Genomic DNA, 27,320 nt, shown 5'->3' with positions numbered 1-27,320 from the left:
TGGTTTGGATCAAAATAAAGATGCCTACTAATAATACTTAATGATTATTTATAGTATATTTCAAAAATGAGCTAAGGGGTAAATATTTGAAAGAACTTCGATATCCTTATCAAAAGGACTGGAAGGTAAAGAACTGTTGCCATTTCCCAGCAGGTTGTCCAATCTAATAGTGTGGGGGGTATGTAGAATATATTTGGGAAAACAGGGTTTCATGCTCTTACTAATGAATTTCTATTTTTTGCCAGTTTATCAGAGAGTAGCCACTTAAACAGAAAACAATTCATACCATTGGGCCTTTGTCATTCGTATTCTGTTGTATTTATTTTTACAAATGTACAATTTCAGAGTCAGATAAATACTTTGAAAACATTAAGACAGAAAATTTCTACTTTAGTATCTAGCTCCCAACAATGCCATAATTATCATTACTACCAGTAGTCACAAATACTTTGATCCTCCATTATTCAGATATCCTTCCATCTAGTTCTGGAAATAAAAGGTCCTACCTGTTATTTATGCCTTTCAACTGGTTTAGACACCATAAGAGTGAAAACCATGGTTTTCTAATTTATATTTTATTTTCAGAGCCTTCTGTTAGACATAGGCTAACCTCTCTGTATTTTTTCAAGGGACATATTTATAAAATTAAAATTATTATCACAACAATACTCTGGCCAATAATTCCACCACTGTCCATCCTTGTGGTTGGTGTAATGTCATTGATGGCCAGCATCCTTCAGCCTGGTCAGTGCCTATGATATGAAAGTTGTTCAGTATTTTAAATACTATTTCTACCTACCTCAAGAAAAGTTTTAAAGATTCAGTGGTGCAATACATGCAAAACAGAAACCTCAGTAAATGTTAATGAGAGTGCACAAGATGAGGAAGGTGGTGATTGAGCTGAGAAAAAAATGGACATGTAAGAAAATTACCAATCAAGTAGCCTGTTTATAACTAGATCAATGAAACAGCAATTTCTTAGAAGTTCAGAAAAGAGAGAAATTGGTAGCGACCCATTCTGAACTAAGAAATAGCTGTAAAATACTTGAGACTTTAGGAAGGGTCTGAAGGCTTGCTACAACATGATCAAATGCAGAAGAGAATTGACTGTTGATCTGATTATGTAGCCATATAATTGGCATGTTAAAAGCAAGGACACTTAAAACACTTTACCTTTCTGAAAGACAATACATGTTTGGAATATTCATAAATACAATAATATATAAATTATTTTAAAGGTAGAAAATAATTACATTGTCTTCATTAGTTCACCCTATGCTAAAATTTTTTACATAGATTTGGCTATACTGAAATATAGGAAACAATCAAAAGTTTCTAATATATGTTAAATCTACTTATATATAACGAAATTGCATGCTCATCAATAATTGGTTAAGCAATCAAAATTAAAATCTTCTTTGAAGATGCAACAATGATTGCTGCAAAACAAATAAGGACACATAAGGACATGATATTGTTGAATGCATAAAACAACACCATATGTAAAAATAATAGCATAAAGGAAGAAGGTGACCCTTAGAACTACTTGGGGGAAAATTATTAACATTTTATAAAAATTTAATCAAGTATTAACCTGAACCAGATTGTGCAAAATTAAAAGGTATATAGTAATCTCTAGAGCAACCACTAATAACATAAAAAATGATTTTAAAATGCACACTAAAATATATCTATTTATCCCAAAAAGTTACTAAAGGAGAAATAAAGGAAAAATATAAGATGCATGGAAAACAAACACCAAAAATAGAAACTGTAAATCTAACTATAGTCAAAATTACGACAACATAAATATACTAAATCAATTAAAGGGTGGATACTGTCAAACCAGATTTTTGTTTCAAGCCCAATGCTATGTTAGTAACAAAATGTATAATTTAGAATCAGTGATACAAAATGGTTAAAAGATAAACAAAATTTATGCCATGTAAATGATAATGAAAGTGCCGACAGTTTTAGTAGTATAAACTTCAACATAAGAAATTTAATGATAACAGAGTCAATTTATAAGTAAGACATGATTATAAACACATATGCAATTTAACCATGGAGCCCTAAAACCCATGAGAAGAAACTGACAGAATTTAAGGGAGAAATATCCAACTTGACAGTGATAATTGAAGACATCAATTTCATACTCTAAGTTATTAAGAAAAAACAGAAAAATTTACAAGAATATAGAAGACTTGAAAAACATTATCAACTACCAACTTTCAATACATTTAAAAGAATGCAAATCATATGAAAAAGAAAATAAATTGAAAGATTTTTTTTTCTGATACTGGGGATTAAACTCAGTGGCACTCAACCAATGAACAACATCCTCAGCTCTTTCTATTTTATTTCCATTAAAGCAAGAAATGTAAATAATTTGCAAAAGTGGTTTTAATCTAAGTGACAAAAATACTCATTATGTTTGATGAAATTTTTGATTAAGCTATTTATATAAAACTATTCATATTACTATTATTTCACAGAAGTCATTTTATCTAATTTGTTTTCATCATGAGAAAGGACACATATTTTTCTAAATTTCCACAAAGATACCATATGGGCTAGAAGTATTCATGTCTCCAGTAGCATGCTATAACATTTTTAAATTAATATTTTGTCAAGCCAGGCACGGTGGTGCATGCCTGTAATCCCAGCGATTCAGAAACCTGAGACAGAAGGATCGTAAGATTAAAGCCAGCCTCAGCCAACAGCGAGGTGCTAAGAAACTCAGTGATACCCTGTCTCTAAATAAGATACAAAATAGGGCTGGGGATGTGATTCAGTGGTTGAGTGCCCCCGAGTTCAATCCCCAGTAACCCCAAAAAATAAAAAAACTAATTAACTAATTTTGGTCAAAACATCAATAACCACATATAGAAATGAAAGAAGTTGGTAGAAGCAAGCAAATGTCTTCAGTCCAGAAGGACTTTGAGAGCTTAGAACTCAGTTTAATTGGAATTTATGCAAAGTCCTATTCTTGAGGGCAAAGAGCCAATGATGCATATAAAAGATGGCTGTGAGATGACATAAGCAGCGCACATTAAAGGGAGGTTTCAGCAGAGTGTGAGTTCCTCAGTAGTGAGGTGTCGGGAAATGTGGTATCCTTCAATATGTGGTGTCCTGTCCTTTGGAAGATGAATTAGATTCCTCCTCATAGCTACCAAGAAGAGAACCAGGGCCCACAGACTAAAGTGAAAGGGAAGAAGATTTCAGCTCAATGTTTTTAATGGTCAAAATTTCCTAAAACGATGACATTTATTAATTTTTTAAATAGATATTTCTGAGGCTCCATCAGACCTGATATTCAAAAATCTATATCAGTGAATGGTACAACACAAGTTACTGATCATCTTCATATAGTCCACAAAATGTTTATTGTTCCCATCTGTGTTCATTCCTTAATTGAGAGGTTCTGTTTATATTTGAAATGTATGTGAAATACTCTGAAAAAAAAAAACTTTCTCCACTTTTCACAAATTATGTCTCTACCTACACCCTGGGGAGGAGGAATTGAGGGATTAACCACCAAACAGATTTTTAAGGTAGTTACTCTCTCTAGACTCTCTCACCCACAGCGAGGATGAGATGCCTATACATGAGAGGTAAGAGATAGCCTCTCTTCCCACACTATCCATCTCTCTCCAGCATAACCAATACAGTAGACTCCAATTGGACTGGGCAGAGGGGTGAGAAGGCAGCTGGATGGGAGCGGGAAGAATGGTGGAATGAGACAAGACATTACTACCCTATATACATGTATGATTGCGGGACCTGTGTCCCTCTGCACCATGTACAGTCAGAGGAATGAGAAATGTGTTCCATTTGTATACAACATGTCAAAATGCATTCTGCTGCATGTATAACTAATTAGAACAAATTTAAAAAATAAAAGATTTAATTAATGTATGTTTACATACATATAGAATCAATATTCATGATTCATGGATTGCATATATGTGACTTCATCTACCCACTAAAATTCATTTATATCCATAAAGTCAATACTTACATTTTGGGGCAGGGGGGATGTTTGTTTTTGTTGTCTATGGACAGGTGCAGAGTAGTGAAAATTTTGAGTCACCTGACCTGTTTGTTCCCATTTGAGATTGAAAAGGAGACTACCTTCTTGTTTTAATTTCCATATTATAAACAAGTATGTTTTTTCCATTTTTTGAGCTTTTAATTTGTAATGTTTCTACTTTAAAGGTCCCAAGCATAGTACTTAAATACAATCTATTGTTCTAAAGAGCAAGCAGGCTGTGATATATCCTACAGAGAAAATATACATCAAATAAGTTTCATTCAAGCATAGTTAGCCATAAGCCCAATAAATAACAATACATATTAAATACATATTAACTAAATGCATTTAAACAAAACACATAGAAAGCAAGGTTATGTGTTAATCAGTTGATAGAAATGTCATAATCAGACATTTGCAGGACCCTGACCTGTACTTTCCCAGGTTCAATGTTTTGATATTCACTATATCAGTATTTATTGTAATCTTATAGGATGTAAGAATTATAAATAAAAATTAGATGGATTGATAGACATAAATAAATGAATAAATAAATACTGATTGATTTTTCCAAGGAAATCTGGGAGGAGGAAAAGAGAAAGAAAATGTTCACTGAGAGAAGAAAGGTCTCATATATATATATTGAGTCTGGAATTAGAAATACCTGGGTTAGAATTTCTGACTTTATGTGCCAGATACATAGTACTGTTTTTAGAGAATTTGTCTCTAATTGTATGTCTAATCATTTTAGCTTCTCTAAACATTAATCTCTTCACTGCTTCATAACACATCTGTGATTGCTTACAGAATTAGATTATAGATACATATTTTATATTTCTGATATAACACCCTGTGATCATGTATAGAGAGAATCACAAATCATTTAGCTCAGGAAGTAGAAAAGTTAGTTCCAAAATGTTGTAGCCATTGAGCATAAGTATCTCACCAAATCCTAATTAAATGCATCCCAAACATAATGCTCTTTCCACCATGTTCCACAATTACCCACTGCCATACTAAGGCCACTAGATATAAGGGGAGGTGTGATCAAGGGGAAGTGACATTATGAAGATACAGTAGTCCTATCTGCAAAAAAATGTAATAGTTGGGCATATTATACAAACTATATGACAAAGTGAACACCTTGCTAGGGCTCTCCCAGGACCTTGAAAGAAAATCATGCAAGTGAGGCGTCCTGGAGCAAAAGTTTTGTTGGCTTCATCCTTAAATTTCCTTTGTACCTGTTCTTTGGTTTCGGTCAGGTTAACACTGATCCCTGAAGTCTTCTTTTAGGACAAGTATTTGCAAAATCTTAGAACACAGACTGTGGTCTGGGTACTGCTTTTAGTTTTTTCACTCTTATTTATGCTAATGAAGCACATATCTGAGGCAGCTGCTGGAGGGTCTCACCTCCTACAGATTCCACAACTCCATAAGGGAATAGTCATCAAATTGACACACAGCAGCAGCTCCCTAGACACCTATCTTCTTCATTCTTGTGAAGTTTTGCTCACTAAGTTGTAAATCCTACTTGTATCTATTCATCATCGAATATGCCATATGGAGTCTATACCAGTTTCCCAGATTGGTTCTGGTTTCTTTCTAAATCCCTGTTGTCAACGTACTATGACAGTACCCATGCACAATGGCTACAACATTTTGGAACTAACTTTTACTACTCCAAGAATTTTTCTTAAATGAGTAAACTAAGGTCTAGAAGGTCCCAAATAATATTCTGAAGTCGCTTAGAGACATAAAAGTCTAGATAATGTTTTTGTGAACATGTGCCTTCTAATGAATTTATACCTTGGAAATGAATTTATACCAGGGAAAGCACTCCACATGAAACAGGGGACATCAGATGGGGAAGGCACAGTAGGCAGTTTCTTTGTCAAATGGATGCTAAGTCCCTCCCAGCAACATATTACAACAGTATGATCTAATCTTTCATATGCATAACATTTCTCTTGAAGAATTACAGTTCTCAAGAAGAGTTGAGTTAGAACCCAAAAGAGGCCTTTAAAATGTTGATTCATTTTAAGGAATCAAAATAATTACATATCCAAAGATTATATCAGGCATTCAGTAGAATCTGCATTAACTCCAGGGAAGCAGAATGCTCATCTCATTTTCTTAGTCATTCAATATTTCACTTGGGTAGTAGCTACACACATATATTTTGATGTAAAATCTGGTAAATGTATTTTTTTGTATTTTTATATGTGAAGCTTCACAATTTGTGAATTAACGGAGTTGAAAAAATGCCATAGTTGCAATGGCTCAAATATGCAGATCAAACATTTTGTTTTTCCCCTCATCTTGACAATTAGACTGTGCCAAAAGAATGTACTTTTACTTATTGATTAACTTCTATGTATGGAGTACACTGCCACATTTTATATTCACAATCTCATTTCATTTCTACCGGGTATTATTTTTCCAATTTTACAGATGAAAACCCAGACTCATAAAGATTAAATAACTAGGCCAAGGTCACATAGGCAATATCTAATGGGATTCTGGACAAATCCTGCTCTTCACTAAAACCTACTTTGTATAACAGCAGCAATATCCTGGCCACTTTGTCCTTAAAGGTGATTGAATAAATAGAGAAGCTGGGCTTAAGCCTGAGTTTGGACTCTCAGTATTTATCAACACAACCTTTAATGGAATTACTGTGACTCTGGATGGAAAAATTTGGAAAGTAAACCAACTGGAATAGAGAGCATCCTTTTGTCATAAACAGACAAAAATAGTGACAAGCTACATCACATTCGTGCAGATAATCTGATTCAAACATTCCAAAATTAATGAAAACCCCAACAAGTGAATTGACCTCCCTGTACAAATTCAAGGACATTTGCCACAAAAACTATTCCCCAAAATTCTATCTTTAATCTGGGTCTTTCTTCTCAATTGTAGAATCTTGTTTTTAAACCTCTTTTAGATATTTTCATTTGAGTATTCCTAAGTGACATTCTAAGAGAACTTATTAATTCATAATTGAATTCCATAAACAGTATTTTAGATCCTAGACATATGATCCTGATTTTGCCCCCTACTGGACGACTCCTGTGTTTAAATAAACAAACCAACATAAATATGATGTTCATGAAAATGTCAAATCCCTTATTAAATGGCTGTTATCCTGACTTTCTAGTTTCCTAAGTTAGTTAAGTACACAAGCATTCCTTGATTTGGGTTCCATGTTTCACTGTCAAATCCAACTTCTCTCTTGTAGCAGAACACATTGCTCAAAGGTGGCAGTGAAGCCTCTTCCATTACCTGTGTTCTTTGGAAATTCTCCCATACCTCTAGATTCTAAATTCTTCTCACCTTGACTCTGGAAAGGTTCAACTCACTTAAAATCAACACAAAGCAGCCAAAGTGACACTAAATGACATTATTAGCTAAGTTACAAATGATAATACAAATTGTTTTACGCACTTAAAGTCCTCCCCTGGAACCCTGAATCACCATGTACTTAATTAACTGCCCTGAGCTGCCAGTCCATCAGGAAGCCAAAACCATCCTGTATAAGCAGGCTATGTGCTGAATCCCTCAGGAACAGTGGAGATAGGGATGCTACTCTAGCAGCTTAAAAAGATACATCCAATATACCAAGATATACATATAAACATATCTAAAATAGGCATGAACATGAAGCAAAGGCAAATTAAGATTAAGAATGTAAACTGGAAATGTGATAAGAAGAGATCCAAGATGGCCCCAAGATTTCCAGCCCCCAGTATAAACATCTTCTCTTGTGTGTGGGAGAGTAGCATGTAGGCACTTCTCTGAAAGGATCTTTCAGGTATAATCAAAGTGTCTAATATGATGACTTTAACTTGTAGAGATTATCCAGAAAAGACCTGACCTATCAGGTGAGTCCTTAAAAAAATGAGAGAAATTGGAAGTGGCAGAGGTTCTCCTACTGGCTAAAATAGAAAAGAGCCATGTTTTGTGAACTGTCTGCATAGAGGACCACATGGCAAATTTCAAGTGGCCTGTAGGAGCCAAGGACCTCAGTTCTACAAACACAAGGAATTAAACTCTGCCAATCACTTCAACAAACATGCAAGTGTATCACTGCCCAGAGATAGTTCCAGATAAAAATACAGCTTAGCCAGCAGCTTCATTGCAATTTGTAAGACTCTGAGTTGAAGACCCAGTTAACTCATGTGCAGGCAGAAACTATGGGATAATAAATACATATGTTCTAAGCCAATAAAATTATGCTACCTTGATACACAATGATAGAAAACTTCTAGAAAAAAAATTACAGTGAGATTAGTGCAAAATGTCATGCCATGAAGTCCTACAGTGCTAGACCAGAAATTTGGATCTAAGCTTCCAAAAGGAAAAATTTAATGGAGTTAGAAAGGTCAAATATGAAATTTAGATCATGAAGTTTCTTTGTAAAAACATGAAAAACACTATTCTCATTTGCAGTCACAAGGGCAGGTACTTGCTAGAGGTTTGCCTTACCTTAGGCAACATCTCAAGGCCCTGACTTCACGCCTTCATGTTTGATTCTTAGTTTCTTGTGTGTCCTCTGTTTCAGATTCTCTGCTTTGTATTTGGCCTCAGCTCTACATTCCCACCCCCACATTCTTCTGTAGACATCTGCACCCTGACCACCAGATCAGTCCCCCTTTGTTTTGGTCAGCACTCAGCCCTTCTTTTAGGAGGCCCAGCTCTCATATGCCCTCTCAGGCAGACCAGTACTGCTAAGGCCTTTACTTGGTCATTTTAGTCCTTCCATAGATAACAATCAGTTTCTCAACACACAAACTACATTATCAGGGAAAAAATGACAGCACTGATTCATTTCAGTACCTATCTGTACAGATGTTCAGATACTTTCCTATGGGGACAAAGTTTTATAGGAAGGACAGAAAGGGTCTCTCCAGGCCTTGTCCTGGCCTTCATTTAAGCTGATTCTGCTTCATGTTAAAATGAGCACTTTATGATGGGATCAAATGACTTCTTTAAAACTGAGCAGGTGCTATATTACCAACCAGCAGAAATCATTTCCATGAATCGTGGTAATAGACAAGCTGCAATGTCATTCCAAAACCAGTAATATTGCAAGACTTTCAAAGACATCAGGATATGCTTGTCCCCCCAGACTAGATGAAATGGGCACAGGTTAAAGAAGTTAGTCTATGCCTTTTTGACTCCTATACATTTAGAGATTGTCTCTATAAGTGGGAACACACTGGACTTTAGGGACAAAGCATCTTGTCAGGTATTATACTTTAGAGGATGTGCATTTATCAGAACCAACATATTTTGTAAGATATTTGTCTTTTTATATAGGGGGAAAATACCCTTAGGGAGAGGCCAAATGAGGACTTATTGCTATAAGCAACAAGGCTTAACATTTTGGCAACAATTACATACTTTTTATACCTTTTAATCCAATATGATTTTAAATGTCTGTTTCCATCTTAATGAAGCAGGTTTCTATACTCCTCATTCATCTCCCTGAATTATTCCCATCATCTTCATGGCAGAGAGGCCCCAGGTGGCTAAAAGTAATTCAATTTCTTTATTTTATTTAAATATTCAACAATGTATTAATATGCATCCTTGCTGTGCTAACCCATCAGAATCTAAACTGTGAGTCACCAGAATTGGGCCATAATGAGCTTACAGGCTGGTGGAGAGGCCAGCTAAAAATGTTGGTATGCTAAATGTTTTTAAGCACTGATTTCCATTTTGAATACACATCTGAACCACCTGGGGAGCTTTTTAAAAATATCTTGCTCTGTTCCTATTCCTAAAGCGGATATCTGGGGCAGAAGGCAGGCAATGGTTTAAGGTTCCCCAGATGATTTTAATGTATATGCCTGGGAAAACCACTACCTTGAAAGATGCATTTGCAGGCACTGTAATTGTATGCTACTAACTTTTCCTGTTGCAGGAAAATCACCAAAATTCAGCTAGAACTTGAGCTAAAAGAATGCTTAAAACTTCTCTAGGTGAGAAATGGGGTACAGAATTTTGAGAAGGTTTTCGAAGTAGAGTTTACCTGCTGGACAAAGTCTGGTTAATGCTAACTTTTAATCTCCCCAGTGTATCCAGGTCTATTCATTTCTACTGATACCATCACAATGCAAACCACTCTAATCTCTATCTTGCATGAATCTACCAGTTTCCTGGTTCTTTTCTGTGTACTTTTTTACTCTTCAAAACAAATTTCCCCTCAGCTATGGAAAAGATTATCTAAAACAGAAATCAGTTGCATTCCCCTAGTTTAAAAACTTTGGGTGGCTCTGCAATGATACTAAAGTTTAAAATATTTAACTTAGGAGATAAAACCCTACATTACTTAGCCCTAAGAGTCTTGGAAGTCTTCATCTTATGCCTCCTTGTTCACACTTATATTTACAGACTAGGATTTCCATTCATGCCAGTTTTCTTCCATTGCTTAAGTCTCAACTTAAACACTCTTTCCACATATATTTCTCTAATGTCACTACCCGTTAGTTTGGAGATCCCTCACTAATTATATTTCCCCATAGCCAGAGTTTCCTTTGCATCAGGATCCTTTAGAAATCTTGAATCTATCTTTCCAGACTGTAAGCCTTGTGAGGACAGACTATTTTTTTTTTTTCCAATTCTCTCTTGTATTATTAGCATTTTGCACAGTGCCTGGCACTGATAGATGATTGCAAATAACAATTGAACAATTCAGTGAATGAATGCCACCCACACATAAAGGACAATATAATCTACTTTATCCCTTCATTAATTTGTATTTCCATACATATGTCTCAAGATGTGGCTAAACTGTGGGATGTAGCTTTACATATTTACAGCACTCTATCCTCTCTGATTCCTTTTTCTCCCTTCCTCCTTTTTCTGTTTTTCCTCAAAATTTTAGCTTTTGGTATGGAAATCTGCATTTAAAAGAGTAACTAATAAGTAATTTTTATTAACAAGAATAATAATGCTTTAAAATACTTACATATTGATTGCAATAATGACAAAGGGGAAGCTGAGCAATAGTTTATGGGAAGCTTCAAAATGGCTAAGATATACCATTAATCATTTAAATCCCCTCAATTTGTGCTAATTTTCAGATGAAGGAATTGAGACTATGGAAGTCCTTACTTTCCCGCAAATTCTTACAACCAACAATAGAACTACCAGGGTAATTACTGTTATCTATATAACTCGCCATATCTCCATTACTCCATCAGATGTACAATAAAGAGGTAAATCATTCTGAATGTACCCTCGGCTCTCTCACATGAGAAGCTACCTGAGGTGCCTTAATTTTATATTGGTTCTTACATGGTAGATTTCAGGTATATATATTTCACTTAATTATGTATATGAGAATAAAAGATTATACACATTATCAATTTCTGTGTCTTGTCTCATAACCTTTTGAAAATTGCATTCATTCATCCATTCAATAGATGTCTGGTGCTGGGAATATAAGTCTGAATTGCTTTCAGAAAATTAATATTATTAATCATAAAGACATTTTCTTAAGATTCTGAATTTGGTTATACTTCATTTCTTTCTGAACTTCAGAATTAAATTTCATTATGCAATATCTAGAAAACAGTTCATAATTTTTGCATGTAGACAAAATGAAAAAGGCTGTACTGGCATCTGCACTGAGGGAATGGAGAAATAAATTTACAAAGCATACCCTGACTTGCAAAACAAATGAACTACCAGACAACATCATAATGGACATTGCAAGCTAAATGCAAATTCTTAATGTCCATACAATCAAACCCAGGTATTCTGAAGTAGTATCAAAAATTGATATCTCACATTAACTCCATGCACACTCACAAATTTTAAAGAACACTAAATGTTCCAGTAACTCTGTGGCTGACAAATTTCAACCAATTTACATCAAGAGCATCTTATAACTAATTCTAGCCCTCCTACCTCTTTTTCTTCCTGCTCTATGGGAATTCTAGAAGTATATTTAATTGTTAGCTATTAAGATTGTCCCCCAATATAACTGCTAATTATCTTTTACCATGACAAGGCTTTATTTAAAAAGAGCTTCAATAACAAATATCTTTCAAAGACAATAACTCACTGGACAATTCTAACATTCTCATGTCCTGTATTATTACTATGCCCAAACTTGAACAGCATGTCACCTATGTGAGTCTACATAAACTGTACAAACACATGACATATTTATTCAGAGTAGGCTAAGCAACATAGCTGAAGTACATGTCTTCATTTAAGGGAAATGAGAATGAAAGTCAAATGCATGAAACTTCTCTTAGAGTTAAAAACAGGCTACAAGAAGAAGGGAAATAAGAAGTCAAAAGGACTGAAAAAGGCAAGACAAGTTGGGGAAAGTTGCTCAGCACAGAAACTGAACAACTTGCTTTGGCATTTATGCTGTGAGTCATGATGAACTGTACTCAACTCTCAGCAGCCATAAAACTTGAAGTACATGAAATAAGTGTTTCCAATTGTTTCATAGCCTGGAGTTCATACTGGTAATCTTAGAAAGTAAAAAGACAAAACAAAGTCAGTTCCACAAGCGCCCCTTATTTGCCTGGAGCCCCTTTCCAGACTTACGTGCAGGGGATGATGTTCAGACATAATACATTGGTCTCGCTGAGTTTAAAAGACAGAATCAGCATTTCGGGCTTCTGAGGGGACCAGGTTTTAAAGGGCAGAGTACCTGAGAGAAGATAAAAAGTTAGTTTTAAAAATCTCCATGGGATATATCCTTAAGGTTTTAGCTAAATACTGAAATGCAGGTACTTAGGGCAATACTTAATAAGAATAAACAAGAAATAGCTCCCAGAAAAATAATATAAAAGGCGATGTGGGACAGGAGTTTTCCCTGGTCAGAGAGAAATTTAAGTTCCCTGTAATCGAAGGGAAGAGACTTCATCAAACCAGTCAAGCATATAGTAAGAACCACAAAACAAAAACAAAAACAACCACCTTGGGACTTCCTGCAAATGCTTCTGTATATCCATTCTACCAAAGGATAAAAATAGCCTAAAAAAAAAAAAAAAACTCTGATCTGTACGTAAATTACCTGTCTACCTAAACAGACCTCAGCATTCTCTTTCAAACACACACACAAACACACACACACAAAAGCAATACTGCCAATATAGAATTGAGGCAATTTAAAAAGAATGCATTGCAATATAGAAGATAAATATATATTAAATGAGTGATAAAAGTAGATATCCATGTGTAAAGAATAACTTCAATTCATTCCTTATACCATCTAGAAAAAGTAATTGAAAATGAATCCTAGACTTACATATAAAACCTAAAATTATTAAAATTCTAAAATAAGGTCTAAGAATAATCATTGTGACTTGGGCTTAATCAAAGATTTCATTACTATAATTTGCAATATCATAATCCATAATGCAAAAATGATAAATTGTGATTCTTTAAAATTGGAACTTCTGTTCTTCAAAGACATTACTGAAACTGAATAGACAAAGAAAACAGTAGAAAATGTCTGATAAAACACTCAAATAATCCAGTAAAAATGGTTGAAAGAACAACTTTATGCCCACACACTGCATAACCTAAATGAAATGGATCAATTCCTTGAAAGAAACAATTTGCCGAAACTCACAAAAGAGAAAATACAAAAACTGAATTGGTTTATATCTATTAAGGAAATAGACTCAATAACTAATAACCTTCCAAAATAGCAAGCACAAGGGACAGATAGGTTCCCTGATGGATTCTACGAAATATTAAAGGAAGAAAGTATTCCAGCTCACCAAAGTGTCAGAAGTGAGAAGTAGAGGGTGTGCTTCCTATTTCTATGAAGAATATTCACCAAATACAGCCAACATTATTTTAATACCAGAACTAGACAAAGATATTACTACAACATAAAACTACCCACCAATATCTCTCATGAACATATATCAACACTCCTAACAAAGTAGTAGCAGATTGAATTCAACAATGTATTAAAAGTATTATATACCATGGCCAATTGGCACTTACCACAGGTATGCAAACCTACTTCAGTATTGAAAAATCTATTACTGTAATCCATTACATCAACAGAAGAAGAAAAACCACATGATCAAATCAGTAGATGCAGCAAAAGCATTTAACACCATCCAAAATCCATTTGTGATTAAAAAGAAAACTCTCTGTAAACTAGGGATAGAGGGGTACTATCTCAAATTAATAAAGAATAACCTGTATCTAACACTGTAGTTAGTAGCAAGGAACTCTAATTTTTTCTATCAAGATCAGGAATAAGGCAAGTATGTCTCCCTCACTACTGCTTTTCAAAATCGAGTCAGAAGTCATAGTTAATGCAAAAAGGCAAGGAAAGGAAATAAAAGGTACATAGATGAGAAAGAGTGAAACAACACTCTTTGTTCACAGCTTACGTGATCATCTAGGCAGAAAATCTAAAAGGATTGACAAAAGATCCTGGAACTAGTGAGTGATTACAGCCAGTTTACAGGATTTGAGTTAATATTCAAAAGATACATTCTTCCTACCAGAAATAAAGAGGCTGGATTTGTAAAAACAAATTACCATTTATTTTAACATCACACCAAATGAAATATTTAAGTATACATCTAGCAAAATATGTGCAAGATGTATATGAGATACACTTTAGAACTTTGATGAAATAAATCAGACTAAATAAATGGGGAGATGTTCCACATTCATGAATAGGAAAACTCAGTGTTGTTGAGATGTCAGTTCTTTCCATCTTCATTTATAGATTCAATGAAATTTCCAATCAAAATCCTGGGACATTATTTGATGGATCTTGATAAATGGGTTCTATGGCTTTATGGACATATAAAATACCCAAAGTTAAAAGCACAATATTGAAAGATAAGAACCAAGTTGATGGATTGGCCACCCAACCTCAGGGCTTTCTATAAAGACACCAGAATCAACAAGTGGTACTGATGAAAGAATAGACAAATAGATCAGTAGAACAGAATAGAGAGCACAGAAATAGACCCATATAAGTATAGTCAAATGATCTTTGATGAAGTTTCAAAGGCAATACAATAGTAAAAAATAGTGTTTCCAAAGAAGGAACTGAAACAGTTGGACATCCACATATCAAAAAAAAAAAAAAAAATCTGGACACAGGGCTTATACTCCTGACAAAAATTAACTCATAAAAATGGGACATAGACCTATATGTAAAATGTAAAACTACAGAATTCATAGAAAGTACCAGCAGAAAATCTATAAACAACTTTAGGTTTGGCAATGACTTCTCTGATGCAACACCAAAAGCATGATTTATGAAAAAAAGAACTCATAATGTGGGATTCATTAAATTTAAAATTCCTTCTCTCTAAAAGGCCAACAAGAGAACAAAAATACAAACCACAAATTGGATGAAAATATTTGTAAAGGTCATATCTAATACAAAGTTATTATCCAAAACATATCCACAAAGAAAATCTCTCAAAATTGAAACAGTAATCCAATATAATCAGCTAAAGACTTTAACACACACACCTTAAAGATACACAGATGGCATTTGTGCATATGAAAGTATTTTCTACATTAAATTTTACTAGAGAAATGCAAACTAAAGCAATGAGGTACTACTAAATACATTTTTTAATGGCCAACATCCAAAACACCAACAACTAATGAGAATTTGAAGCAACAGGAACTCTCATGCATTTCTGATGATAATGCAAAACACTACAGCCACTTTGAGATGGTCCGGTAGTTTCTTACAAAACTAAACCTACTCTTATCATAGAAAGCAGCAATCATGCTTTGGTATTTACTCAAAAGAGTTAAAAACATGTTCATGCAAAAACTTGCACGCAGATTTTTACAGCTGTCTTATTCATAAGAGTGAAAATTTGGAAGAGATCAAGATGTTTTTCACTACATTAATGGAGAAATTGATTACATAAGGTAAGACAAAGCAATATCGTCCAATGCTAAAAACAAATGAAAAGCTCTCAAACCATGAAAAACTGTAGAGGAAACTTAAATGCACTTGAAGATTGGAAGAAAGCAGATTGAAAAGGTTCCATATTGTGTGATTTCAGCTTCAGGAAAAGGGAGAACTATGACGATGGCCATGAGATCAGTGATTGCCATGATAACTGAATTCAGTAAAGTTACAGGATATAAAATCAACATGCAAACATCAATAGTGTTTCTATATACGAATGATTAATGATCTGAAAAGGAATTTAAGAAAAATTCTATTTATAGCAGAGAAAGAAAGAAAGGGTGGGGGAGGGAGGAGAAAGAAAAATTTAAGTGAAAATTTAATCAAGGACATAAAATACCTATATACTAAACAGAATAAAATGCTGAGAAATAACAAAAGCACAAATAAATAAATCCCATGTTCATGTTCATGAATTTAAAAAAATTGCTAAAAAATTCATATTACCCAAGGCAATCTAAATGTGTAATAAAATTTCTATCAAAATTTCAATGTCATTTTTCACAGAAAAAGTAATTCTTATATTCATATGGAACCAAAAAGACCTCAAATAATCAAAACAATCTTGTGCAAAAAGAACAGTTTGAGGCATTATACTCCCTGATTTTAAAATACTTTATAAAGCAATGGTCATCAAAACAGCATGGCACTGGCATACAAACAATGCAACATCATAGAAAATCCAGAAATAAATCCACAAAATTGTGGCCTTTCGATTTTATACAAAATTGCCAAAAAACAAAACAAAACAAAAAATACCACATTGGAGAACCAGGATAATCTCTATAATAAATGGTGCTGAGAAAACTGGTATTCACATGCAGAAGAATGAAACTGGTCTTTTATCTCACACCACATACAAAAATGAACACAAAATAGATAAATGACTTAAATCTAAGATCTAAAACTGTAAAACTACTAGAAAATTTCAGAATAAAAATATCCAAAACATTGGTCTTGGTAACAGGTTTTTCTGTTTATTTTGACTATGACCCCCCAAAGCACAGGCAACAAGAGAAAAAGTAGACAAATGGGATTTCTGCAAACTAAATACTTTCTTCACAGCAAAGGAACAATTGACAATGTAAAAAGATAACCTATAGAATGGGACAGAATGCTTGCTAACTGTATATGCCAAGGGTTAATATCTAAAATATATAAAGAGCTCTAACAATTCAATAGCAAGAAAATAAATGTTTAAAAATGGCTGAAAGACTTGCACTTTTTTCAAAAGAAGACATACAAAAGAAAGCAATATCAATAACTACATGGAAATGCTCAACATCATTAATCACCAGAGTTAGAATGGCTTTTATCAAAAACATGAAAATTAACAAGTGTTGGTGAGTGTGTGGAGATAAGGAAACTCTTATATACTTTAGGTATAAATGAAATATAACATAGTATAGCCATTTTAGAAAATAGTATGGAGGTTCCCCAAAAAACTAAAAATAGAATTACCATAAAGTCTAGCAATCTCTTTTTGGTGGTTATATTCAAAAGAACCGAAACTGACAAATAGAAGGGATATCTCTATTCCCATGTTCAGTGCAGTATTATTCACAATAGTCTAGATATTAGATAAACTCTGAAAATAAAGAAGCTGTGGTATATATACACAATGGGATTTTTTCAGCCTTAAAAAACGACAGAGTACTGTCATCTTGGGACAATGTGGATAAGTCTGGAGGACATTATGCTAAATTAAATACACCATGCACAGAAGCACATGGTCTTTCTTGTGGAATCTAAAAAAGTTGAACTTGCAACAGTCAAGAACAGAATGATAGTTCATAGAGACTGGAGGCAAATGTGCCACTGTTGGTCAGAGGGTACAAAGTTTCACACAGAAGGATTAAGTGTTGAGATCTGCACAGCAGGGTGACTATAGTTAATAATAATATGTTGCATATTTTTCAAAATATTAAAGAGTAAATTTCAAATATCCCACCATAAAAAATAAGTAATGAATATATGAGCTTGATTTAATCATTACAGATGCCTATCAAAACATTACACCGTGTTCCACAAACATACAGAATTGTGTGATTTGGGAACTAAAACCAATATTAAATTTAAAAAAAAATTAAATATTTAAAAAAAAAATAGGGTTAATGGTTGCCAGGAGTGGAGGGTAGAGAATTCCAGAGGATTTTTAGGAGAGTGCAACTGTTCTGGTCAGCTACTACAACAGTGGATAGATAGGATTACAAATTTGTCCAAACCCAGAGAAGATACAACATGCATACAACATGGACCTTATGTGATTATAATGTGTCCGTTTTAGGTAAATCAGTTGCAGCAGCCACTAAAGAGTATATAGGTTGTAAATATGTAAAAGAAAAGACACTTCCCATCATGAAATGGGATACCACAATACCGTTATCATTTGAATAGCCTAAAATTTTAAATAGATCATATCAAAGTGTAAACAAGGATGTGGAACAACTACAGCTCTCCTATACCACAATCTGGAGTATTAAGTTGTATAACCGCTTTACAAAATAAATTGGCAATTTCTTATCAACTTATACAACTGCTATAATGTAGTAATGACGGTATATTCTAGCCATCCCACTGCAACGTGTTTATCCCAGATAAACAAAAGTATAAGCCTATAACAAAGATTTCTGCGTGGATTTTCATAACATTTATTTGTAATAACAAAATTTTGGAAACAGTCCAAATATATTTGCATGTGAATGGGTAACAAATTGTGGTATAGCAATACACTAGAATACTAATTAGCAATAAAATGAATCATCTATTATTCATGCCACAATATAGATGACTCTCACAATAGTTATGCTGAATGAAGGAAGGCAGGCAAAAAGTAGTACATTCTATGTATGACAGCATTTATATATATTTCTAGAAAATACAAAGCAATCTAAAATTATAGAAAATAGATCACTGTAGGGGAGAAAATATTCACAAAGAGATATCATTTTTTGCTGCTGAAGAATATGTTCATTATCTCAATTTTAGTAAAGACTTACAGATGTACAGATATTTATAACTGACCATATTGTGCACTTACAATAGGTGTGCTGTGTCATGCTACCTAGACTTTAATAAAGACTTTAAAAATTAAACATAAGTAGCATGTTCCCTGATATTAATAAATTAGAAATTACAGTAATATACTAAGAAAACTGTTTCAAAATGAAACTCAAGTATTTCAAAATCCAAAGGTTAATGAAAAAATCACCATGTAAATTAGAAAAAAAAATTTAACTAAATCAATGTACAACCTGTCAAAATATTTTACAAGCAGCCATAGCAGACCTTAGGTGGGCAGTTGTAGTAGTGTATCTATAATGAGTTGAACTGTTTCCCCTAAAATTTATATGTTGAAGTCCTGCACCTCAGTGCTCAGAATGCATTATTAATTAAGATGTTATTAATTAAGATAAGGTCATAGTGAGATCCTTATAAAAAGTGGAAATTTAGCACAGTCAAGTTCACAGGAAGAATGCATCTACAAGCCAAGGAATGTCAGAATGCCAGAAAGCCATCAAGACTCTACAAGTCCTCCCAAAGAACTCACTACTTCTCAAGTTTAGAGCTTCTAGAACTAACTGAAGCAAGTGAAGTCTGTTGAATAAGGTACCTGTTTATGGCACCTTGTTAAAGAAGTCCTAGAAAACTAATACAATGCTCATTTTAGAAGAACAGCAATGGTTTAATATCAACCATCTAAACTTTCACCTAAAGATGCTGGAGAAAAGAAAAATGAAATTTAAGATCCAGAATAAGCAGAATGAAGGAAAGAACTAAGAAAACACTGGAAGTTAAACAAATATGAAAGGGTAAAGAGTTAAGAAAACCAATGAAATATAAATTAATAAAATTCTAGTTAGACTAATCAAGAAGTAGACAAATATCAAAACACCAATCGAGAAATATACCACGTTCATGGTTTACAATATTCAACATCATTTCAAATTTCATTGTCAACAAATCAACATACACAGATAAAGTAAGTGTAATAAGTCTCCATAGACTTCTTTGAATTAAATTGGAAATGCAAAGTTTCTATAGTAGTGAAAACAATCTTGAAAGAAAAAAGAAAAGAGGTCACAGGCTCCCATTTCAAGTTTTACCAAAATGCAAGACAATACAGTATTGACGCAGTCTTAAGATAGACAAATAGATCAGCCAAACATAACAAAAGGTCTTTCTCAAAAGAAAACTAAGACACTGTAAACAATGCGATTTCAACAAAGTGTCAGAATAGTTAAATCAGGCAGGTAAGGTTGTTGAATAAACTGTGATGGGATGACTGGTTATTCCTATGAGGAAAATTAAACCCTATTAAAACCATACACAACTAATTTGAGATTCCAAAAACTGAACATAAAACTTTTAATTGTAAAAATTATTTTAAAATACAGATTAGCTTTGTAACTTTGGGATGGCCTTTGGAGAGGGCAATGAAACACATGAACAGGACTCAGAAGCAAATAATTAAATGAATTTTATCAAAATTAAGATGTTTTATTCATACTGTTGAAAATATGAACACATAAACTAGAAAAATATACAATAAATACAATTTACAACGAAGTTCAATGAAAACTATATAAACAAGTTCTACAACTGAACGACAGAATAGTAAAACACCCTAAATAAAAATGGGTACTCCACTAAGGTTTATACACTAATGACTAATAACCCCATGAAAAATGTTTTCCACCTCGGTAGTTATCAGGGGGATGTAAATTAGAGCTGCAATGTGATATTATTGTACAATCAATCACAATGATTAAAATTAAGACTAATAACAAATGATAACAAGCATGTGGAGTGACTAACCTCTTCTACATTGCTAATGGGAAGGTGAAATGTCATGACCAATTTGGAAACTAATTGGGAAGTTTCTCAGGAATGTAGTCATCATTTTCTAAGATGATGTGAAAATACAAACTCTGAAAAACTGAAATGTGTTGTTTCATGGAAGCTCTATTTAAAGTTGTCAAAAAAAAAAAAATCAACTGTCCGTCAACTGGAGAAGGAACAAACACAATATTTCCCTTTAATGGAGTACTTAGTAGTGAAGAGGTATGAACTACTCAACATGGTGAACCCCCTAAAATTTTGTTGAATGAAAGACGCCTTACACAAAGGCATTCTGTATCATTCTACTTGCATGAAATCTATTTTAATAAAAGGAAAAACAGAATCATAAGATATTATCTCTGATGAAAGATTTCAAAATGTTGATGTCTCTGTTTGAGGCTGAGATTAACTCCATAGGGGCACTAGTGATCTTTTTGGGCTGATGGAAATCATATACATAATCATATGTAGGTAACAGATTTTATGGTTTTCTGAAATTTCCAAAATTCATCTAACTGAATTTAATATTTGTGCATTTTAGAAATTTGCTTCAATTTAAAAAAAATTAAAAGATTTTTCACGTGATACATGAAATGTAGAATTATCTGCTCAGTAAATTAGTCCAAATATATAATAATGTATGAACTACTCTATATTCTGAATACAATTAATTTGGTTCTTCTTTTGGCAGATACACTTGATCACAAATTCATATTTTAAGCCTTTATAAGGAAGACTGATTCTTGAAAAATTGTGATTTAAAAAACAAATCCAATTTTCCAGGTTTGATCTAGTATATTTGTCTTCTAGAAAGACAAATTCTATTATGTATAGCACATTCTTTTCTCATTTCAAACTCACAAGTATAACAATGAAAATTCATTTCAAATTAACCTAACTCCTTTCAGTTTTACTGATGTTGTGTCTCTCTCTTTATCTCTCAAATCATTCAAGATTTTCCAAAGTTCATGATTTTCCACCAGGAAACAGATTGTCACATCAGGTAACAGAAGAATAAATTCTACAAAACCACTTAAATGTAGCAACTCTGTTGTATCTGGTTTATTGGTTTATTGAGATACTATTCACATACCACACAACTCACTCACTTCAAGTGTACAACTCGATGCTGCTCAACATATTCAAGGAATTAATCACCATCACCAAAATTTTAGAACACATTTATCACCCTGAGTTTCATCACTATTATTAGACTTTTCCCTTCCATAAGTTTCATTTGTTTTTGCTTTAACGTTTCACTGGCAAATTATAACTCTTGTTTTTACTCATACTCTCGAATGTCTTTTATTTAAGATGACGATAAAGATATAATTTATAAATAATCCCAATGCCTTGAGTATTTGTACACCTCCATCAACTTTCCTTTCTTTTCCTCTGATTACTTTGTATCTCCAGTATGCAGAGGGATCAGGCTGTGTGTGATTAAACATCTCAAGGAATAGTTTTAATTTTATTACCAAGTGCCAAGACCAAGAGTTTTATATACACACAGACACATTTTTTGGCTATCTCCCTTTGTAGTATGTTTAATTTTTCTTTCTCTAAGTTTACCACTTCTGTAAGATTGCACACATAATTCTTTGGAAATCCAATTAATTTATGAAGTTTTTGACCAGAAAACCCACCTTGAGTAGGCCCAGAGTGCCTCTTCTAATTGCATTAGACTATTAACCCAAAGCTTAGGCCTCCAGGCATTAGTGTGCAACCCTGGTGGCTGTCATACTTGGTATAAGCTTACAGGTATGGGCCAGTGATTTTATTTTGGGTTTCTTGGTCCCTGGGTATTTCTCTCATTTTTTATGCAGGTCAGCTATAATTTGAAAAAGTTTTTCATTTTAACTTTATCCATGTTTTTTTTTTTTTTCAAATTATCTAAAGCAATAATAAATAATAAAAGGAAGAATTTACTACTCTACTGTATTGACTTTTTTTAATCAAATGATTTTATCCCTTTCTAATAGTGTATGCATTTATTCACAGAATTAATTGAAAAGATGTATCCTCCCTATGGGAAAACATTGATATGACACAGAATGATTCCCACTAAAAAAAATTATATGGAGTAGCTTCTAAAATTTATCAAGTTGAGAAATTACTTTGCTAGAGAAGGCCATACTTTTATAAGAATTTAATAAACTAGTGAATGCACATGAGAACCCAGGCAGTATGGTTTAGAACTCTGGCTCTTCTGAAACCATTTCACAAGTGTTATTAGGTGTGGTTGATAATTTTCCAACTTTGTTTTTGTCTATCCCTTGGATTGTTTTTAACTATGGTAGAAAAGTGGTTGGTCACTAAGGAACTAAATGGCAGGTAACATATGCAATATGAATACAATGAACAAAGAGGTGACTCAATTGACAAGCAGATGGAACAGATGGTGCGAAACTTCATGACAACATTTGGAATGGTGCACAATTTAAAATTTACAAATTGTTTATTTCTGGAATTAGCGTTTAATATTTTTAGATCATAGGTAACTGAAATCTGAAACCATGGAAAATGTAAATTTCCTAATTTTTAAAATTTCCTAATTTCTTAGATATTCTAAGAAATGTTTTAAATCCCATAGTCTAGCAGAAATAACTATCTAAAAATTATTTGTTGGGGAGTTTCTTTCACCAAGAGAACATTCATACTGAGAATATTCCATAAATATGAAATTGCTTGTCATTTCACATGAAAGAAAATTTGCCAAATTTATAATTATTATAATTTCTTCTAACTAATATAACCTCTCATTTACCCACTGTCCCTCTTTGTTTCCAGTTTTTATTTCAAGGTACAGTTTGCTGATTTCCATTAAAATTTGTGGACTCATACACTGGTCCTGGAAGAGACCATCTGGTCCAGCAGAAGCCAAGTAGAGACAATGCCTACAAGACTGTGAAAGTCACAATAAAAAAGGCATAAGGTATGTTCAAAATATGCTGTATTTGTGTTCTTCATATAGACTAAATAATAGGTCTTTTTTTTTTTTTTTTTTTTTTAAATTTATGTGGTGGGTGAAACCCGGGGCCCAGGGTTACGCCACGTGCATCTAAAGATGGCGACTGGCAGAGAGCAAACAGTGTCCTGATTATGCCTGGAGAGAGGCAGGAAGCGTTTACAATTGGCTGCATGATAATCAGTTCAGATGCCTAGGGTGTGGACAGATATACTTTACATGTATGCTTGAGCGAGTGATCGCTTGACCTTTAACAGGATTGGATGGACATATCTGGTTATAATTGTTTATGCATGAGACTGCTTATATATTGAGGGTGTTATTTGAATAAAGCAGAAGCTGCTTCATGAACCTCTGAAGTGTACGTGTCTTTCCTCCCGCTGGTCTGGAGCAGCCGGGCAAAGAAGCGGCGGTTTTCCGTAAATTTATAGCTGAAGTTGACTTTCCCATCGCTGTGAATAACTACTTCATCCCAGTAAATTCTGATTAAACAGGTATATATAACACATACTCATGTGTGCTATATATCTTATGATTAAATAGAATATGAAAAAATCACATTATCTCCTAAATGCAATTTCCTATTGAAGGAAGTCTTTGAGAAAAAAATCAATCATGTAGCTAGGAAAAAGAACTACAAAATTTTTCTTTACTATGAAAATATGTATGAACTGTTAATTTAGTCTATATTATTTCCCTAAGTATAAGATTAAAGACTCAGAAAGTAAAATTAGTGGCTCGAAATCATATAAGAAGTTATTGGAAGAGCTAGTTTTGGATTTCAGGTCTCTCGGTCTCTTTGAGATATATACATATATTTCCATAAACCTCATTCTATCTTAAATTGTTAACCTCCTCATAATTTCAAAATGAGTCACTTCTAATATATTTAAAAAATAAGAGATGATAAATTTTGTGGAGAGGAAGGTCTCCAAAACCCTGAAACATATCATCATACCACCTACTTTGCACATAACTTAAAATGTTTAAATTTCTATCAAGGAGAAGAGTAGCATTGGAAGTAAGGGAATTTAATGAGGAAACTCTGTTGGCCCTGCTCTGTGGTTACCCTCAGTAATGACATAGTCCTTCTGAACTTCAATAGCTTTGTCTGTTAAAAGCAGAAGTTACGGACACTATTAATCTCACAGTTTTGATAAAGACCAAATGAAGTCATTGTAAGTAAAGAAATGTGTAAACAAAACCTATCTTATAATTTTTCCTAGAATTATTTTGGTAGATTTAAAAACCATCTGCATGGAAATATGAGAACATACTTTTTATTAATAAGGCTACTTCTGAAAAATTTCAACACTAAAAGTAACATTAATTGTTCAGAAAACAATCTTTTAAGTAAGAAAACAAATATGTAGCTAAACAATGAGAAAGCAAATAATTTAGTCCACATAAATCCCTCACTGCTCTGCTTATACCAATAAGCAAAATTCCCCCATTAAAGGAGAAAATGGCAAATGAATCATTTAACTCACTAAAAATCCTTTATTTCTTCTGCAGTGTTATGCAAACTGATTCTCTTCCAGGCAGATCTGAGGTGGGATCAGTGAAGCTGTATTTTTAATCAACTTTCCAGTTGATATTTATGGCCTAGAAAGTTTAAACACACTGTTTTAAGCAACCAGTGAAATCAGAATAGTTCCTCTCCAAGGAAATCACAGACATTCCACAGACTGACAGCCTCCCACCCAGAGCTTAAGAAAGGAGACTCAAGTTCACCAGCCCACTCCCACTGCTTTCTCTGGTATTTCCCCCAGTTCCCGAAGAACTAATAAAGACATATCTCATCTGAAGGTGAAATCTAAAGATACACAAGACATATCTTGCTTGTATTGAATGATGACAAAAGAATCATGTTCCTCCCAGGATGGACTGACAGGAGAGGGGGATGCCCCCCACGTAAGGCTTCAATGCAAGCTGGGCCAAGCAGAATTTCCCTCAGTTTTTTTTTTTTTTTTTTTTTTTTTTTTTTTTTTAATTGCAAGATCAAGGAAAGTAGTTCCTTCATTGTCTTTTGAGAAGCAAAATGAGATGTGAGTTTGGACCTCGAACTTGCTGTACCCACACATCAGTTTACAGAGAGAGAAAATCAATGTCTCAAGAAAGAGTAGAGAATAAGAAATTCAATCTTACCCTCCGCACAGCTACGGATATGATTTTCCTGTAACACTGTTGAATGAGTGAATAAAAGAAGCAAAACAAAATATTGCCTCTTCACCCTAATTGTGTATCTGTCATATTTAACTAGAATAACACTGGTCCAATAAATTGTCAGATGCAAAACAAGTAGCCACTGATTGTCGCTCCCATTATTAAGAACTTTTACAACAAAAACAAAGATTTTCTTCACTGGTGATATTGCATGAATGCCAATTTCAGGAAAAAAATATTTTCTCTTTACTTTAAACATTATAAAGATGAAATTACCTGAATAATACCTATTGTTCTAACCGACATTTTTCAACATTACTATTGCACATGCATGGTTGAGTAAACCTGTGTCAGTATAAAAAGAAATGTTTGGTAGAGGGTATAACCTGCAGAAAATGTCAGAGCATTCATTTATTTGTAATTTCAGATAGACCTTTACTCCTTGACATGACTGTAAAAATATTTTCCAACCACAATCATTCAGGCTAGCATTTCTCAAAAGACATATTATGTATAAAAATTTGAAATAAACTTGGGGGGTGTGTGTGTGTGTGTGTGAACACCCCCGTGTATGTGTGCATGTGGAGATAACCTGAAAATCCATATAGAAATCATGCTACACTTCTTATTTATTTTGGTAAATGTTCATTGTATGAAAGATATTTAGAAATCTTAAATAATGACCTCTTCCTCAGTAAAAATTTCTGTTGATTTGAGAGGAGTTTGATATTAAACTGTTATGAAAATTCAGTCTTAAATATAATAGCAACTGAGAACTTTTATGCAACATGACTATATTTCCATTGTACTGGTTTATGCAGTATACTAGAAAAAGGTGAAAGAAAATTATTTTAATCTCTTTTCTGTTCTTTCTGACCCATTATGCCACATTTTGAAACAAGTCCTAGAATGTCAATTTTCTGACATAACTACCTATGATTCTCATATGTGCAATTGTTGGTACAAGAAAGGACAGATCTTTCCTCATTATAAACAGGAATGACAAGTCTCAACTCAAATCAGAAATATTCAGTGTATGTGTGGGAAAAATGGAGAGAATACACAGGTTATTGACTTGTTAGTTGATTTTTCTTTCTGGTAGTTTGAAAAGCTGCAAAGCAGGCACATAAAGGAAGTCTGTTTCATGGAGGTTTGTCTTTAACCTTCAGCAACTACTACCCAGAAATGGGTGCCAGAGATATACAGACACCCACAATCAAGGCATTATGAGCTGGTAGGGTTTAGATATGAGGTGTCCACAAGGGAAGTTTAGAGGTGAAATGTTCGGGTTTTGAGAACCTTAACCTAATTAGTGCACTAATGCACTTGAATGGATTAACTAGTTGGTAACTGTAGGCAAA

The sequence above is a fragment of the Sciurus vulgaris genome, assembly GCF_902686455.1.
Source record: "Sciurus vulgaris genome assembly, chromosome: 11".
NCBI classification, from domain to species: Eukaryota; Metazoa; Chordata; class Mammalia; order Rodentia; family Sciuridae; genus Sciurus; species Sciurus vulgaris.
This window is presented reverse-complemented; position numbering follows the sequence as displayed.